The 16,480-nt window shown below is 36.4% G+C and overlaps 1 protein-coding gene across 2 annotated transcripts in view; it reads left to right on the top strand.

The window, feature by feature from the left end:
• Positions 1-1,821: 1,821 nt before the first annotated feature.
• The window catches only part of LOC125668460 (receptor-type tyrosine-protein phosphatase kappa-like), a 184,206-nt gene continuing 169,547 nt past the window's right edge, over positions 1,822-16,480 (top strand). The window contains exons 1-3 of one of the 2 annotated variants that reach the window (XM_048902659.2): positions 1,822-1,907; positions 9,463-9,536; positions 10,467-10,654. The gene's annotated coding sequence lies outside the window, so the exon portion shown is untranslated. The other variant, XM_048902660.2, reaches the window with a different exon arrangement.

The raw sequence follows: 16,480 nt of genomic DNA, 5'->3' as shown, positions 1-16,480 counted from the left end.
ATATCAAACTTTGCATGTAATAATAACGAGAACAGTTGTTAGAAAAGTAATATGGGGGGGGGGGGGGATTGCTACATGTGCCTGCATCACCGTTAGATTACATGTATATTTAACATTAGACATAATTCAAGACATTAATATTCTCATAAACATGTTCAGAAATTAAGTTTCTTTAGTAACAGTTGATTTAAATCCGAGACGTTGCGATTCGACGTACTCAACTATCCCCCCCCCCCCGTCAGATCAATACCTTTGATGCAGCGTACTGACTAACTGCATAATACATGTACATTCGAATGATAAACATTACAAATTTTAAGGAAAATATGATAATAAAATTATTTGGTAATGGGAGAGGGGTTAAAATCCCAATTTTGCAAGTGGAACGTTTCTGTAGTTTTATGAAGGTCGTTAGAAATTAAACATTCAAACTAGACCTATACGTATACACAGACAAGGGAAGGGTCATTATCGGATCCTTGGGGTTCCGACCCCATGCATGTTACAAAGTGCACTCCCGCGCCGTAAGCGCCGAGTATAGGCCTAAATTTTGCAGCCCTTCACCGGCAATGGTGGCGACTCCATATTAGTGAAAATTCACGAGAGGGACGATAAACAATATAAAAATCAATCATCATAAAGTGCAATATCGATAATAATTTTTAATAAATGATCTGGATTATACATCATCACGTAAGGACGGAAGTTAGCATATGCTTACATGCCTAAACAGAAAAAAATATATAAAAGACAAACGCATGGGGAAAATAAATTTCAAGTCATTTAAGGGACTAATTATTCTATCAATTGTTTAAACATTCTAGTAATTTTCTTTACGTTACACCTGTGCGATCGGTTAGTGAAACGGCCGCCTGTAGCTCAATGACAAGCATTGTGACCACAGTTTTTCTTTTTAATTTCCTAATTCTCCTTCCATGTATAAATCAAAAATACACTTACCAAAAAATTGCCATTACTCCTTTATACAAACATGTAAGAAAAAAGTATTCAAAAATATCATATGATTATTCTGTATCTTGTTTACTGAATCCTCTAGACATTGCATCTACAAAAGAAATTTGTTAATATATCAGAGACTCTTTATACCTTAGAAACTGTTGTTACAATTATAATACCATGTAACACTATATATATATATATATATAAAGCACTAAATAATCACAACTAGGTACTGAAAATTTTCACCCCAGCCCGGGTCGAACCAGCGACGTACGGCACCCACCGCCTAACAAGATTGTCAAACCAGTGCGTAAGTCCACTCGGACACAACGTGTGTGTGTGTGTGTGTGTGAATGTGTGTGCGTGTGTGCGTCGGCAGGAGCGAGAAATCCCACGTGGACCATTTTTTCACTTCTAATTATAATACATTGTACATGTATATTCAAACAAGAGGAAAATTGATTTCAACACATATACGTTGTTACAGAGTAAAGGGACATCTTCTACTTATTAAACGTGGTAATGACAGTCTAAGCCCTTATCACAGGTGTACGTGAATTTATATTAATTTCAATCAAGAACACATCTAGCTTTTACCTACAAGTATATATACTTACAATGCGTGTATTTCACCACTGTAGTTTCCATAGTCATATAGATAATACTGAGTTACTCATACAGATTGAGATATATTTACATTTATCAATGATTTCAGAAATACGAGCTTTTGCTGTTCATGGCATTTTACATCTAGATAAATTTCACGTTACACTTCAAACTAGGAATAAAGACAATGCAAGAAAAGCGATATTTTGTATAACCCCAACCTCCAATTTTTACAGTCGGGCACGGAAAACGGCCAGTGACTTTTCGGAAAAGGCTGAGCGATGAAATCGCGGGAAATAAGACGAATCACGGTACCAGAGTTATGAATACACCAAAGACACGTAGGTCGTTAATCACTGTTAGATATATTTACCACTTACAAAAAATTATATAAGGGAGTTTTTAACATTCGGTCGTACTTTCGGGATTACAAAGTTTAGTTGACATTTTGGCGCTGAACAAACGCAAACCATTTACCAAATCCAAATTATCCAGCACAATCTCTTCTTCATGTTGTAGCTACAATTTATCACTTTATAGCTATTTCAAATAACCCGTTAAAGATAGTTTAGATTGAATTTCATTAGTTCAATGGCAAAGTCGCATAATGTTTGAACATGTTTTAATTAATACAATTACTATAACTGCCCTGTTCTTATTGGAGTTTTTAAGAATTTTTATGTTAGTTACATATGCTTATTCTTCCTATGGGACGTAGTGTAAGAAACATTTTTTGTTTGAATACAAAGAGTTGTAAGGAGTACAAGGATATGCTTTTTAGAAATTAATTTGATAAAAGATTTCAAATAGCTTACAACTCAATTAAGCTATTTCAAATAGCTGTATAAAGCTATAATAGCTTAATAAAGCTATGTAGCCAAAGAGAGAGAGAGATAGAGAGAGAGCAGTTGCAAATAATTTGTTTCATTCCATTGATCTTACTTATAAAATGTTACTTTTGCTCGAACACAAGCATCAATGATGCAGATTAATTTCTTCATATAATTGTCATGTGAAATTTTTTATCTCCTATTGCTGTCTCATCTGATTTGAATAAATTGGAATCCCCTAAGGCTATTGAGGCTCCATCCCACACTTTGGGGCCATGATTTGAACAAACTTGAATCTGCACTTACCTTTTGATGCTTGTATATTGATGTGACTGTCATGACACTGTTGCTCCAAAGAAATAAAAAAAGAGAAGATTTTCCTTATGCATCCAAACATTTAACTCTTTTTCTTCAATTGTGACCCCCACCATACCCCTGGGACAATCATTTGAACAATTGAATTTACACTATCTGAGGATGCTTGCTTGATATTACCCCTGCTGTTTTAAATTTTTTTTTCTAATATATCCCTTGGCTTAATTTAAAAGCAATACAAGCTGTAACTGACAGAAAATAAATTAAAAAATAAAAGAACAAATAGTCAACATATATGTGATTGGATATATATAACTTAATAGAATCAAAGTGAATCTGAAGCAATAAACCCATCAAATCAGCAGAAAATATAGATTCATGAATCATTGTCATCCTGTCAGTAATTCCTGATTGTAACCTCCGATATGCATTGACCTTGGAGGTCACCAATTCGGAAAAAGCGAAAGAGAGGCACTGAGCACGTGTTAGATTTGTAAACAGTTTAACATGCCAATTTTATAGAAAATTCACAATCAAAATTTCATTTGAGTGGCACATTTGCGTAATTGTTACCTTTTTACACTTGCATAGTATTTCTAGTCATTCATGAAACAACGTAATATTTTAAAACAAACGACACGTGTAGTTACTCGCGTTTGTATATGGCCTTGGTCTCAGCAACCCGATCATGTTCGGCAATCATCGTTCCCATGTCCGTGTATACGACACAATGGCGGTTTATAATAAGAAACGCTCATTGTAGGTGTGCTCTCAAACAATATCCCCTTGTTTATTTTGCAGAATTTTTCTTCAGATCTTTGGGATTATACTAATTAAACCGGTAGGTGTTATTTGGTGAATAATTGGATAGTTGAAAAAATACCGTCAGTTACAGCTTGTATTGCTTTAAAACGTGAGTAATGCACGTTTGCTGAAAGCACCATGTATCAATATTCTGTGTCTCAAGAAAATTGAATTGAACACTTTTTATACCACACACAACGGTATAATGTTTATGACCCATCTGTCAGTCCATCAGTTCCTTTCTTGTCAGCACAACTACTCTGAGATTGCACGACAGAATTTCTGGAAACTTTGTAGTTATTAATGACACACTGTGTAGATGTGCCTATTCCCAGGAAATTCTGATACGATAATTTTTTTGGGAGTTTTGCCCCTTTTGAACTTAGAATTTCGAGCCCGTCTCTGTCCTGTTCTTGTCAGCAGAACTCCTCTGAAACCGCTCAACAGAATTTTGTGAAACTTTGTATTTGATAAGGACACATTGTGTAGATGTGCATATTTTCAGGAAATTCTGATTCATTAATTTTTCTGGGAGTAATTAATGCCCCTTCTAAATAACAAAAGAGTTGATAACCTATAAAGTACAGGTCAAAGTGTCAGACCTAAAAGTTAAGAAATCTGACCTTGCACCACAGGTGTAGTATCCTTGCAGACCAGTGGAGAGGCATTAGCTTCATAACCAGTAGGTTCTGAGTTCGATCCCCACTCGTGCCATGGACGCATCAAACCTAAGACGTTAACAATAGGAGTGATTTCTCCTTCTCCAAACGTTTGGCTTTTAGAAGTGAGAATCAGAGGTCCGGTCCACTATAACTATGACTATAGATATCTAAGAATGTACTCGAGTTACTAAATGATGTAATAACTGAGTTCTCACTGTGATGACTGCATTCTTTGAATGTTGATTACAGTAACCAGGCTAACTAGCAATGTCCTTATGTATATATAGATGTGTTGACTTGTATTTTTTTTTCTAAAGTAAGTCATGGAATTTCTAGAATTTTAACCTGCAATATTTGAGGGATTAATTTAATATTTTTTTTATTTGCATTAAGGAAACCATCCCTGAATTCTTTGATATTAGGCTGTGATATTGCCAGTTTAGCCAGTAATTGTGGAAACCTGACCCAGATTAAGTTTTAATTATCAGAAATAGATACTGTGGACTTGCTTTGGATAGATTTATATTGCTTGTGTTAGAATAAAAGATTGCAGTATGAATGAAATTAAGAGATTATGTACTACAGTGGAACCTCGTTATTACGTTTTCCATTTTGTCACGATAAAATAACGTAATACCGGGGGCAACGTAATAAACGTTCCCAGTGAAATCCGTTAAAAATATCGTTTGGAAATTGTATATCGTCCGTTGGTACTCCGTGAAGGGGTGTGTGAATATATCTTTACTGTTTCTTTGTTTAAAAGACTATGATACTTTGTTTTATTTACATCTTATCTTTAATGTCCGTAATTCTTCATATTCTTATTCCTTTTCTTTATTTCTGGTGTAGGATACATAAGAATGTTTTGATAAACGTTGCTTTTCTGCATTCGTTTGGACCGCCATTTTGTTCAACTTAAAAACAATGCGTTCATGTAAATTTCTCTCAATAATCGTTCCGGTTCGTATTCAACATTCGTATTAGAAAAATAACAAAACATCATTTTTATAAAGTTCGCTAATTACACAATACACAATGCAATAAAAAAAAAATCCCATACAAAAAACAACAAAACTATAGACACACACGATACCCAACACTTACACACTTTTCTCACCAACGATAAACACGAAGAACAATCGCATAAAAAATATAATGATGCACGAAGATTTCATTTACAACGCTAAATGATGGCACTAAAATCACGTGCGCATCAGGGGATTTTAGAATATTCACAGAGGTAAATGCCGTGCACGAATCGACCGATAACACAGGACAGTTTGATTGGTGTATGTATGGACGAGATTTTACGAACACCCAAGCTGCATGTCCAAACAACGGACAATTTTTTAATTGAACACCTTTAGTCACCTATGTCCAAGAAGTTACCCTAGCGGTTTTAACATTGCTACGATAAATCTTGTCTTTCATGTTTGGTACCAAAACTGTCCGTAAATAGAGTTTTAATAGCGAAGGTAATCACACTATGCTGAACACGCAGGTAGTTGAGAAATTATTTCTTTGATTATCAAAATATGAAAAATGAAGTAAATTTCATAGAGTACAATTTCTAAATAAACATTATTTAATTGTTTATCACTGGCTTCGATACGGAGTATTCACCTGTATTGATGTCGCTAGATCTATCGAAGCGTGATCAGTCAAGCGTCTCTAATCCCCAAACAGACCAGGAAATTTACGTGGTGACTGCCTCAGGCAGTCAAGGTGTGAATGGCTTATTATTTTTGAGAATCACTATTGAATAATTAGGGGTTTATTACGTTTTCGTCAGAATTTTTACAACGTAATACCGAGTCCCGGCATCTTAGGACAACGTAATAACGAGGTCTATTTTATATAGGTTTGTTAAGAAATGGTTTTGTGCTTTGAAATTCCAACGTAATATGTGGACTAACGTATTAAAGGGGGAACGTAATAACGGGGTTCCACTGTATCACCAAATAATGATTGCAACATATAGAAAAGGCATTATATGAACAACCATTCTGATGAGTATCGACGGAAATCAGTGTGTTGGTATCAGTTAATGTCAATAATTAACATTACCAAATGTCTCATTAAACTTTGAACAGCCTGTATTATCAAACTTGTGGATTGAAACCGAAATGAAAGTAATCTATATGACTTGGATTTGTGAGTTGATTCAACAAGTTCTCAATTTTTATGTATTTTTGCTATTCAGTTGAAAATGCATGGAAGCAGTTGGTGCCTGAATTGACAGGACAAATATGTATCATCTGATCCTAAGGATTGATGGTCTCGCAAATTTGTAATTGACTGATCAAATGTTTTATTGTGTGTGTTACAGGGTTTTGTGGTGGTGCCCAGCGTAATTGAATTACCGGTAGTACAGGGTTCGAAATTAACTAATGTCTGTAAGTCCGAGACTAGTAAAAAACGTGTCGGACTAGTGAACTCTCTATAGCACTAGTCCGTACGGACTAGTGAAAATCCGGAAATCAATCTTCAATTGGTAAAGATTTTTAGGAAGATTTGTCTGAGTCTCTTAGATGTTTGAACTTATGGTTGATTACCTTCATGGTCAAGTGTTTGCATGACTATGACATTCTGATCTTCCAAACACATGGAGTGCGTTCGAGACCGCCGTTCTTCGAACGTGCACAAATTGTCAAATTCCTGCCGATTCCAAACGCCGAGTACACATCACGAGAAAATGTTCTATGTGTAAGAATTGCAAGTAGTGTGGTCTGAGAAGATACACGTTTGTGCGCACATGTTCTCGTCATTCGCGACTCTAACACAGTAGTTCATAACACTATAGCTCATGACTTGGTCAATTGAGTGAATTTTATTGACTTTATTGATAAAATTTCGAACTCTTGTGACTCTAAAATCTGAGCACCAAAACAACAGGAACATCGATCTCGAACGCACTTATGGACGTTTATAAAAGGATTAACTCGGAGGTTAATATTGTATGCTTCTGAAGATTTTGAATGCGAAATAAAATATGGTGGTCTCTTTTTCTTCTGTAGGTGTCAGAAATTGAATTGTTTGCAACTGTGATGTGTTTGGTTTGATTAAAATGAAGATCATTTTATGATATACTGGACGGACTAGTGAAATGCTTTGCGGACTAGTGAACATCAACAGTGACTAGTTCGTACGGACTAGTGCTTGAAAAAGTTAATTTCGAACCCTGTAGTATATTATCTGCTGCTTAGTGCACATGCATGTTTTGAATTTCAATATGGTCCTAAAAATTTGTTTAATGATAAGATCCCTCTGATCTTCCCAATATAGAAAATACAGTGGGTTAGCTCATAAATAATGGTGCGTGTACTGCTGATAATTTAAGACATATGGGTAGTGAAGATAAAGTTTCTAACTTAATGTATGGCCATTTTATAGGTGCCTTGGGAAAACTTTGAACAAAATGATTTTTAAAGTACTTATTTTTACTTCAGTTTTGGAATGTCTCTCTATTTGGTCTTGTAAAGGTGTTAGGACCCATTTCATATTCACCTCAGACTTCGTAAGCCGATACTCTGCTGAGAAATGTGACTTATTTCTGTCAATGATGCAAATTATCAACATATCTTTCTGTCTGGTGAAATGTCAACAAGTCTAAGCATCTCCAAAAGCCAGTGAGAATGACAGTAGAATGCAGTTAAAATGCAATTCCCAGCAAGAAATGCATTACATCAAGTTTAAGGTGAATATGAAATATTATGACCACTGGCAGAAACTAAGGTGTATGAAAGTGAAACTCGGATTGTATATTTTGATAATATGCCCCCATGAAAAAGGGAGATTATTGGGTTGCACCTGTCGATATGTCGGTCAGTAGACCAAGTCATGTCTGCTCAATGTTTAAGAAACCCCTTACTTGAGTGATATCAAACTTTAGTACACTGCTTCCCCCTAAGATGTAAATGTCTCCTGTTAGTTTGAATGTCAAAGGTGAAGGGTCAATCAGGAATATAAAAATATTTTCTGCTCAATATCTTGAAAACCCTTTGCTTGACAGACATCAAACTTGGTACACTGGTTCTTCCTGAGGAGTAGATGACCCAAAATGAATTCAAAGTCACAAGATCAAAGGACAGGGATCAAATTACTCTGGATGTAGGAAGATTTAATAACTGCTCAATATCTTGAAAACCCTTTGCATGATAGACATCAAACTAACACTGGTACATACTAAAGAGTAGATGAACCCTTTTGATTTGGAGGTCAAAAGGTGAAGGGTCAAACTACTCTGGACATAAGAAAATATTGTTGGTCAATATCTTGTTAACCCTCTGATGACTGCAGACATCAAACTTAGTACACTGGTACCCTTTAAAGAGTAAGACCCAGCCCCATTAATTTTCAAGAAACAAATTCAAAGGTCATATGTAAAATGACTATCTTTAGAATTCATACTTAGTATTGTGGTTGGCCCTGACTAATAGATAACCCATATTTTTCACTGTCATTACATTCTAAATGTTAATTTAAAATTGATCCTTAACAATATTGGCACAGGGGTTGCATATATGTTTTGAAAACACTGCTTGTTTGAAATGCATATTCATACTGTATTGGTATGTATTTAACTCCCAGATATTGTACTTTAGCAATACTGTTATGAATTATTCTCATTACTAAGTGTTTATATCAGTGAAGGATGATTTTATAATCCAATACAATTACAGAGTACATGTGTTAATTGGCATATTAATGTTGAACAGGGTTTTCTGGGCATTCTAGCTGAACCACGAAATGCTCCCCACAAACCCATGAAATTTGCTGAAACCATTTATCACACGAGGAAGGAGTTCACAATGCAAATATTATACAATGGCAATGTGTTTCTACAAATTTTAAAAGGACATAAGATTGTTTATGTCTGCGACTTGACACACCAAACTTCATTCTCCCTGACTTTTAGATTTAATGCCGCAAACACTTGTTTCTTAGGTATATATCTATCATGTCCTCTAAGATACATTGTGAAGCCCGCACGACTAGTGGAAAGAGGTTTTTTCTGATTGATCATTTCTTTGCTTTTGAATTTTGTTCTTGTGGATGATGTATAGGACCAAAGAATGGCTTAATGAAAGCTCATAAATTGCATGAAGTTTTGTTTCAATAACAGTGCAGGAAATTTCTTTGAATTCATGAAATTATCATGTATTGTAATAGAGTTTCCGCGTTTTTACCAAAAAAAATCATCCTGTGAAGCATGTGCACATTCAATGTTTAAATGTCTGATAATGTACATCTAATACTGCTTTATGGGATATTATTTATTGTAGGTGAATGATGTATGAAGTGCTTGTGTGTTTGCCTTGACTTCTCTGAAAAGAGACTCCCCTCCAGAGCCCAGACAGTAAGTGCTGAAAACGGCTGATTGATCACAAATCACCAACTTATTCAGTTTGGGGAATCGAAATGAGATTATATTGTACAACAAATGAAAAAAAATTTCCCAATAAAACATCACCAAGAATATGTGTTAATGGTAATGAGCTATCTGACATGTCTAGGACACCGCAAAACACAAACCAGCTTGGATACTGTAGACATAAATTACTTTTGAAAAGCTCATATCATTCGTCAACTTTCCCTTCCCATGCTGCTATGTCGGGTAACAGCATCAGTCACATAGACGAGCTTACTACAGAAATATTGTGGTGACATTTTCTCTGGTTTAATTGCAGTACGATTTAGTCAATACATGTACTTTGGGTTTTTGTTGTTTTAGTGCTAAATGAAAAAACATGTTTCATGCATGCTCAATGAAATTTAAGAAAATACAGGTGTAGAAGTAATGAATATGGTTTTACTTTCAGAATTATTTACTAGTATACCTAGCTCATGCATTTTTGATAATTAGATAAAACATAGCCTGTCACCTTAATCAATTTGGATCCAGTCACACATAGGCAAGACGTTATCTTCTGCAGACATCGTTGATTTTGATGGAGATATGTCCCCTTTTACCTATATCCGTAACCCAATCATTGTTGGGCAAACTAGATTACATAATCAAACAGATAATTAATTCAATCTCATTCTGCTTTTCCTAATAGTCTTTCATTTAGTAAACATTAAAAGCAAAAAAAAAAAAAAAGAAAAATTTAAAAAGTTTTTATGTTAATAATAGCAAGTGTGACATAATTTAATTAGGCTAGTAATAAGTTAGATAAAAAGAATGTCAAATTTAATTTTTTTGGAGTAAGAAAACTTTTTATGACATTGGACTGTTAAGCTTGAGTAGATTTGAAGACTGATACAGATAAAATTTCTATTGATAAAGAGGGTAATGACTTCCACTGTACTGAGAAGTCGGAGCAAGTCACCACAGAAGACAAGAGAGGGCTGGTGGTTCCCGACTCGGGATTCACTTCACACACTTGACTGCGAGGGATCTGGTGACGGGTCTGACAAATAAAAAAAGACATTGCGGGGGTCGACGTGCTGCTGAGGATTAATTCTATAATAGACGTAAGTCAATAGTAATCAGGGGACGTTGCTTAATGGTTAATTGTTAAAAAAATAAATCCTGGGGACAGTGAAAACAACGAGGGGTGGAACAATAGTGTGATTTTAACTGTGACTTACATGTTGTACATGGTATTATACTTAATTAATAGCAGGGTATTGATTGCGTAGTGTCTGTTGATGGAATTGATAAAATCACAGTAGAGAGTCCGATTCCATGGAGGTTAGCTTTTGTGATGGGATCCGAGGCTGTACATGATGGAAGTCAGTAAACACTGTGTGTTGGGAGATGGGGATTGCCCCTGGGTTAGTAAAACACACTGTCGGCTCGCTCTGATGTATATGTAGGGAAATTGCTCATTCAAACACAGGTGGGTGTCAAATTTTAATCCCTTTAATTACATTGTAGATTTTAAAAGGCATTTTAAAAAATTCAAGTCTTTAAAAATTGGTGTGGAGAAGTCAATGATGTACCAGTATGTAGTATGATGATTTTTCTTTTGTTTTTGTAATGATTGAACGTGGAATGAAAGAAAACGTCAATAGGTCTTTTCAAATTGCATTCTGCGCTGTAATATGGACACTGGTGATGAGCAAACAGTGTGGCTGAGGCTAACAGGAGATAAAATTAATGGAAAGGGAGTGTAAAATGAGGATTGGATCGGCTTGAATCAGTAGTGGTCTCCAGCAGCACTTATGGAGTGCAAGAGGGTGTGAAAAATGAAGATGTTATAAACTATCTGTAGGTGTTCGATACGGTATGTCTGGGTCTTTAGTAGAGAAGCCTGCAGGCTACAGGGCTATTTGATATTCAGTTAAGTCCATTTAGCAAAGTGCTTATTTCTTCTGATATCTGTGAAATAACTAGTATTTGAGCTCTAATGAAACATTCAATGACCACTGAAAGTGGCGTCTTTTAATGGAGTATCCAGTTTTAAACAAAATGGGATAGATTACTGCTGAAGATGAAAAAGCTTATGTTTTGATTAAAAGTAAATGTGTATTGGCAGTGGTCTATTGTAGTATGCATAGTGACAGGCCCAGTACAATTTAATAAAATATGAAAATGTCTATTAACAATTTTCAAATGTATCAATGTGATGAATATAGTGTTGCCCAGTACAATTTATTAAAATATAAAAATGTCTATTAACAATGTAATGTATCCATGTGATGAAAATAGTGCCCCAAAAGAAGCAATATATAAAATTTGCATGTGATATGAAAAGTTTAATAGAAACCTTTTTGGAGGTATACATTTTGCATTTCTTGTGGATTTTTGCTGTGGACTTGCATGTTTGACTACATCAAAGATATGAAATATTCTAAGAATGCAGACATTAGAAATTATTTACTTGTGTTCAGAATTAACTCGTAAATTGAAAAATATGCTTTAAACGAACTTTTATTAGTATATTTAACATGTAAGTGAAAATATGGCACAAGCCTTGTTTACTTAACAAAGAATTGTGAGCTCTGTGTCTCCCATATATCTCGGCAATTGACCATCAAATTTTTGCTGAACATTACAAATATCTTAGTTAAGCATTCTAAACCTCAAAAATGGAAAAATAAAATTTAAAAATTTTCAGCTCAAATTGTGTCCATGCCCCTTTAAAAAACCAAATTGGATACAATTGAAAGTGTAGTAGTTTAGGGCTCTATGGACCGTGGATATCAGCCTAGTTCAGTGGTTAGAGCACCTGACTAATAATGCAGGCCAGGGTCTCGGGGTTCGATTCCTGGTCCAGCCATAGATTTTCTCCTCTCTCCTATATACTACAGTTGGTGCCATTGACCACCCCTGCATTGCAGGTTGTCCTGTCAGGGGCAAAAAGAATCTGGGTTGTGTGTGTCTTCAAGGGCGAAGACATATTAAGGAGGGGGGAATGTAGTACATGTAGTAAGGGCAATGCAGACCGTGGATATTGGCCAGGGTAGCTCAGTGGTTAGAACACCTGACTAGTAATGCAGGGGTCCCGGGTTCAATTCCCAGTCCAGTTATAGATTTTCTCCTCTCCTATACTACATTTGGTGGTGTTGACCACCCCTGACTTGCAGGTGAAAGTCCTGCCAGGGGCAAAAAGAATCTGGGTATTGTGTGTTTTTGAGGGCAAAAACAAATTAAGGAGGGAGGAATGTAGTAGTTAGGGCTATGCGAACCATGGATATCGGCTCGATAGCTCAGTCAGTAGATCACCTGACTAGAAAATTCAGGGGCCCGGGTTTGAATCCCGGTCTGGTCCATTGCATTTTCTCCCTTCCTGTTATATTTGATGTCGTAAATCAGCCCCTAGAACTAACAGGTGAAATGGGGATAAAGATCTTGGGTTGATATTTTCAAGGCGAGAAGACATTTAAGGAGGGGAAATGTAGCAATCAGAGAGTTTGATATCTGGTGGCCAGATAGCTCAGTTGGTAGAACACCTGACTTGTGATTCAGGGGGCCCAGGTTTGAATCCCGGTCTGATCTGTTGCATTTTCGCCCTTCCTGTTACAAAAGGATACATGTTAATTTATTGAAATTCATACCATGAGTGCTACTCACCTAGATACTCTGTGGACAAATAAACAAAGGTTATTTTCTAGATGAAAGCAAAACAATCCCTTCAGGGATATCCTTTGATGACAGCAGTACAGTGACCCCTGTCCTGTTCTGTAACCACACATACATATATTTATTTTGAATAAAAAATGACAACTCGGAGATTCATTGAAACGTAAGCACTTTCATTTCATCCTCAGATTCTTTGCAAATGTAAATTGACATGAATATAAAATATATGTGTATATGCATGTGGGTGGGAGGGTGGGCGGCAGGCGGGAGGGTGGACATTTGATGTGGACCATTTGATGTATCTGTTGGGATTAGCTAATAAGTGTGTAGACCAGAATTGTGGTGAAGTGTAGTTATACTATAGCTTACTCATGTAATTTCTTTGGATATGTTGATCATGACCTTGGTATCGACTTTAATTAATTATCTTATTGATGATGAGGCCTTCCATATTGTATTTAAGCTGTCTTACCAGTAAATATTTTACACAAACTGGAAAATATTTAGGAAAAAAGCAGAAAGATATGTACCCAAAATTGTGAATTTTGCAACCCCAGGGTTCTGACCCTACATTGTGTCCAAATTAGTCATATAGTGTTAATGTAATATATATTAGAATTAGCTTAGATAAGCAGAACTGGAAAATTATAGTAGATTTTATAAGTGATACATTTAACTAATACTCAAGTTATCAATAAGGCGTGTTGGTCTCTTGTTTTCTAAAATCATGACTCATGACCAGGATAGCCACAGAAGGTGTATGAATTTGTTAAAAAAATCTGTGGAAAGAAAAAAGTATTTGCTTTTAAGAACCATAAGGCTACGGTTTGTTCAGTTGATTGTAAAGATTCTTTATTCTATGACCCCTATAGTGATAGTGGGTCTGCAGTAGAGGTGTAAGAATTTATACTCTTAATATACCAAACTTTTGAGTCTTTATTTTGGTATGGGCAAGGTGATTTGGGCATACATGTGATATTCCCCAGATCATCAAAGACGCTCCGGGAAGTAAGCATAAGTTCCCGATGGAAGTCGAAAATCTCCCTAAGAAGACCAATTAACACTTCAACTGATAAAAAAAGCCATTTCTCAAGGAAACCAAGGATTATGCTATTTTGATAAAATGGATCAGATGCGCACATACCACGAGGGGCAATTAGAAAGTTGGTGAACTAGTTGAATAGCTTACATAATGCATATCTAAGAAGGTTTCTGAATATATTCTTTTTCAAAGTGAAGCACCTCCAACTTTGATGCACTTCTGCCATCGGTCTGCCCATCATGCCCGTCACATGACACGTACAATGTAGTGTACTGTTCACAGCAGAACGGAGATTTTGCCAGGTCTCGTATTTCTCTCCCCGCAAGTTATTTTTCAAAACTGGAAATAGCCAGAAGTCACAAACTGCCAAATCTAGGCTGTAAAGGGGTGGGTTAGGATTTCTATACCCAGTGCTTCCATGGTGTCCACCACAACTTGACTGTTATATGGCTACATTGTCCTGGTGTAGAATGAAATCAATGGATCAAATCTGGGTGCTTTCTCTTTATGGCTCTCATTAAATCTGATTTGATAATGTGCATAGTAAGTCTCCAGTAACAGAAGTTGTAGTGGGAACCATGTGATTAAGAATAATTCCGATGATGTCACAGAAAACATTGAGCATAACTTCGTTGCACATGCTTTCAGTAGCAATGGAAAGGATGGATGCTTCCAAATTCAACTTTGTTGTTTACTTTCTGGTTCATAGAAATGCACCCATGTTTTGTCATTCTATTCAGGAAGTCCTGTGAGGATCTGAGTTAGAATCCGTCAGTCTGAGGAAGTCCCGTGAGGATCTGAGTTAGAATCCGTCAGTCTGAGGAGGTCCCGTGAGGATCTGAGTTAGAATCCGTCAGTCTGAGGAAGTCCCGTGAGGATCTGAGTTAGAATCCGTCAGTCTGAGGAAGTCCCGTGAGGATCTGAGTTAGAATCCGTCAGTCTGAGGAAGTCCCGTGTGGATCTGAGTTAGAATCCGTCAGTCTGAGGAAGTCCCGTGAGGATCTGAGTTAGAATCCGTCAGTCTGAGGAAGTCCCGTGAGGATCTGAGTTAGAATCCGTCAGTCTGAGGAAGTCCCGTGAGGATCTGAGTTAGAATCCGTCAGTCTGAGGAAGTCCCGTGAGGATCTGAGTTAGAATCCGTCAGTCTGAGGAAGTCCCGTGAGGATCTGAGTTAGAATCCGTCAGTCTGAGGAAGTCCCGTGAGGATCTGAGTTAGAATCCGTCAGTCTGAGGAAGTCCCGTGAGGATCTGAGTTAGAATCCGTCAGTCTGAGGAAGTCCCGTGAGGATCTGAGTTAGAATCCGTCAGTCTGAGGAAGTCCCGTGAGGATCTGAGTTAGAATCCGTCAGTCTGAGGAAGTCCCGTGAGGATCTGAGTTAGAATCCGTCAGTCTGACAAATCAGTTTTTCCATCTGGTTCGAATTTTGTCTTAATTGGTCTGTTGATTTTTCACTAAGTTATGCCCCTTGGACTTAAAAAAAAAGGCATGAATTATCAGTTTTCCGGACTTGTTTTTGTTATGCTTGCAGATATTCATATTTCGTACATTGCTTTGCCATAACAAGTTACAGATCAAGTTTGAATTTGGTTTCGGTCCATTGATTTTTCATTAAGTTATGGCCTTTGGACTTAAAAAAATAGCATGTATTATTTATTAAGTTTTCCGGACTTTTTATTTTGTTGTGCTTGCAGATATTCATTTTTTATTTGGTACATTGTTTTGCCATAACAAGTTACAGATCATGTTTGAATTTTGTTGAGGTCTGTTGATTTTTCAAAAAGTTATTGCCCTTGGACTAAGAAAAATAGCGTGAATCCAGACTTTTGCTGTGCTTCCAAATATTCATCATTTCATATTTAATACATTGCATGCTTTACCATAGCATGTTACAGATCAAGTTTAAACTTTGTGATATTTTGCTGAGTTACACCTCTGGACTTTGAAAAAGTGGGAATTAGTAGTTTTTCAGACTTTTTGTTGTTGCATGTGCTTGCAAATATTCATTTGATAATTGGTACATTTTTAGTTTGCCTCTACAAAGTTGATAAGAACTAGTGGAGTCACATCCACACCAGCTTAAAGTATATATCCAAGTTTCTTATTATACCCCCTGCAACAAGTTGTGGGGGGGGGGGGGGTATACTGGAATCAGGTTGTCCGTCTGTCTGTCTGTCCGTCCGTCCGTCCGTCCGTCTGTAGACGCAATGGTTTCCGGACTCTAAAGCATTA

This window comes from Ostrea edulis, chromosome 4 (genome assembly GCF_947568905.1).
Source record: "Ostrea edulis chromosome 4, xbOstEdul1.1, whole genome shotgun sequence".
Classification (NCBI taxonomy): domain Eukaryota; kingdom Metazoa; phylum Mollusca; class Bivalvia; order Ostreida; family Ostreidae; genus Ostrea; species Ostrea edulis.
Note: the sequence above shows the minus strand (reverse complement) of the source record. Positions and strands in the feature narration are given on the sequence as shown.